The following is a 3,724-nucleotide window of genomic DNA, read 5'->3' on the forward strand; positions in this document are numbered from 1 at the left end:
ATAGATGTTGTTACCGCGTTTGTGTTTTGACTAGAGGTTGTTTGCTTCACGATCACGCAAGAGGAGATCAAAAGAGCAACAAATTGCTTAAAATGACTATAAAGGTTTAACAAAACAACAATGAAAGGCAGAGTAATAAAGATGATTACAATGATAATAGTAACATTACGTGTTAATGATACTAATAGCTACAACTGCATAATCATTACCATCGCATCAATGAGTGATAATAACCCTAATTATAGCGATAGTGATGATGGTGGTTATGGTATGATAATGATACTGTAAGCATAATCATAATCATGGTTAAATCAAAATCTTAATTATGATTAACATGCTATTAAAAATAATAAGAAAGGTAAGAAAAATCAAACAGTTGCAATCATAATCATGATAATAGCATTAATGATAATGATAATGCTTAGAAGAAAAGGAACAGCGAATGAATTCCCAAACTGGATGAGAGGCGAAGAGTCGGCGGCAGGATGTTTTCCGCACCGCGACCCTCCGCGCGGCATCGGGAGCGAAACTTATGGAATGTCCGACACTCACGAACGGGAAGCGACGCTCGGCGATCCCGTGTAGTGGGGTGGCAACGGAGGCCATTGCGGAGACTTGTGCTCGAGATCCTGTAGAAGGGCTGGGGCCGCGCAGACGCCAGGGAATTTACACGTTACGTCTTGAGCATCGAAAACCGTGTAGAGCGACAGTTTGGATGAGGCCTCGCGCTGTTATGGTCCGCGAACATATTAACTTTCGGCTGCAGACGAGACAAACAGTCGGAAAATGAACCATTAAGATATGATTATGAGGCATAAGATCGCGGTAATGACCCATTCATTGCTGAAGACACAGTTACTTAAGTGCCCTGACTCAGCCGGCTTTCCACGGTATCTAAATAAAGCCGAAGTGGGGTTATAATTTTAACTTGATTGTGAATTATGCTGGATCTCGAGGCTTCCAGAATGTCGTGAGTTCAGGAAAGTAAATGTATTGATAAAAGAGTTTAAAAACAGTTTGGTAGCGCGCCTTAACTTTTCCTTGTTAAGTGATGGTAGTGATAACGACGGTAATGTTAGTATTAATAAATTGATGAAACAGTGATAAGGATAAGAATAATAATGATACAAATGCTGATAATGATGTGATATAATAATGCTCATCATTGCTATCATCATCATTATAATTATTACTTCCGCTAAAGAGCTGAAGGTTTTGGTAGCGTTGATTAGTTGAGTAGCAGGGTAACAAAATGTTATAAACAGATTTTTATGAAGTGTTTTACCGGATTTTAGCCCAACTTAGAGGCCATTCAATTTTGGTGGTGATCCTGCGCAGGATAACTCAAAAATTTATGAACATTTTTATTATTTTTTTCACCAGAGGTATGTCGTAGCCCAACTAACACATGGGAATTTTTAATGTAATTCTTTTTGTGCATATTTACATTGCACCGGTGACCCTATTGCCTTGGCGGAGGTATGCGCTCTCTGTGTACTTCTGGTTAGTACTATTCATTTTATCATTATTATTATCGTCGTTGTTGTTGATGGTTGTGGTGTTGCTGTTGTTATTATCATCAATATCATTAATAGTAATAGTAGTAGCATCACTGATATTAGTACCATTACTATAATATTTATCATTGTTATTATGATCAATACCATTCTTATCATTGTCTATATTATTTTTAATACTATTGTTATCTTTATCATCGTCATCATCATTATTGTTCTTGTTATTATTATTGTCATTTTTATTATTATTATTATTATTATTATCATTAGTATTATTAGTATTACAATTAGTAGTAGTTATAGTTTCTATGTCATTGCTGTTGATATTATTATAACAATAAAAGGATAATAATAAGAATAATAATAATAGTAACATTACTGTGAGTAATAACATTAGTGATAATAATAATGATGATAATGATTATAATATTAATAACAACAGTGATTGCTATAATAACAACAACAACAATAATAATAATATGATGATGATGATGAAAATAATGATAATGATAATGGTAATGATAATAATAATACTGATAATCAAAATAATAATGATAATAGCTGTAATACTAACAGTAATATTGAAATGATGTTGATAGTAATATCATTTGATATTATTGTTATTATCATTATCCTGTTTATAATCATTATCGTCATTATTATTACTATTATTATTACTACTACTACTGCTACTACTGTTACTACTATTATTACTACTACTACTTCAGCTACTGCTGCCACTACTGCTACTTCTGCTGGTAGTATAAATAGTAGTAGTTATTATTATTATCATCATCACTATCATCATCATAATTATTGCCTATATCATTATTATCATCATCATTACCTGTAAAAAATATTATGTATGAGAATGAATATCTTCTGAGAGATGTATTTGGCCGATTATTAATAGGTTACTATAGAGATTATCATTATTTTATCATTATCATCATCATTATTATCACCACTTTTATTATCATTGTCATTATCATCATCATTATTATCACCACTTTTATTATCATTGCAATAATCATAATCATAGATTATATGCATAATGATAATAAGAATGATATTGATAAAAATAATGATAAACTAAATAATAATAGTAACGATCATAAGTTTAGTGATAATATAAATTTCACAAAAAAGTCATCGCATATTGCAAAAGAAAGATATCGTAATTCCAGAAATTACATCCAGTAGCGAGTGATTATTCCGACAACACTGACGCCTAGAAATGAAATGTTACAACTTCAGGAGGCGACGCAGCGAATCCACTGAAGGCAAAAAAGACCTCACACTCGGTCAAGAAAACCCGCCACGATCCAATATCTAGCTCTTTATCCTTCTTTGTCTTTATCTTTTAATTCTTGTTGGAAGATAAAATCCGCGGTTATTACGCCTTCCTTCTCTATTTATTTCTCAATTCCCCGAGCTGTTTTTCCAGAGGAGATGGGGAAGGTGCGACCGAGAGGAGAAAGAACAAGGGGACGAGAGCAAGAAGTGTGTTAAAAGTTAGAAAAAAGGAGAACGGTCTTAAAGAAGCAGAGATAAGGAAGGATACGTCGTTAGATAAAAGCGAGGGAAATAAATGAAGAGGTGAAACACACAAAAAATAGAAAGGAATTTCTGACAAAAAAGAAGAAGAGTAAAGATAAGAAGAGGAGGAGGAGCACTCGCTAGACTACTATTTCCTCTAAACTTCTCATCAATTTTCGCGCTCGCATAAGCGTAATATCTTCCTCCCATCAAGTTTCCCGAACTGCGTCGAGTAAATCGTACAGGGAAAAGGAAGACACTTGAGGTCAGTTCAGGAAAACGGTTTTCCCGCGAGCCAGAATCCTTCCAAAAATACCAGGTTAAGAGAACACCCCGACCGTGGCAATGAGGACGCCATCTCCCCCAGGGCCTCTCCGATACCCCCGAGGAACGCGTTCGGCGGAGGACGAAAAACAAATAAATATATACAACCTCCGCGGGGACTCTCAAATTTTGAAGAGAAAAAAAATATAGGGAAAAATGAATCCGTGCGCGAGCGAGGGTACAGAGGAATAGCATTTAGCTTTGTCGAACACAACGGTAGATTTAAACATTTCGTTTCTCTCTCTCTCTCTCTCTCTCTCCTCTCTCTTCTCTCTCCTCTCTTCTCTCTCTCCTCTCTGGTGTGGGATGAGAGAGGAGATGAGAGGAAAGAAATAGCGGAAGAG

General features: G+C 35.2%; 1 protein-coding gene across 1 annotated transcript in view; it reads right to left on the reverse strand.

The window, feature by feature from the left end:
• The window catches only part of LOC113825628 (putative helicase mov-10-B.1), a gene marked incomplete in the record, with an annotated part of 94,009 nt that overhangs the window by 65,455 nt on the left and 24,830 nt on the right, over window positions 1–3,724 (reverse strand).

The sequence above is a fragment of the Penaeus vannamei genome, chromosome 2, assembly GCF_042767895.1.
Source record: "Penaeus vannamei isolate JL-2024 chromosome 2, ASM4276789v1, whole genome shotgun sequence".
Classification (NCBI taxonomy): domain Eukaryota; kingdom Metazoa; phylum Arthropoda; class Malacostraca; order Decapoda; family Penaeidae; genus Penaeus; species Penaeus vannamei.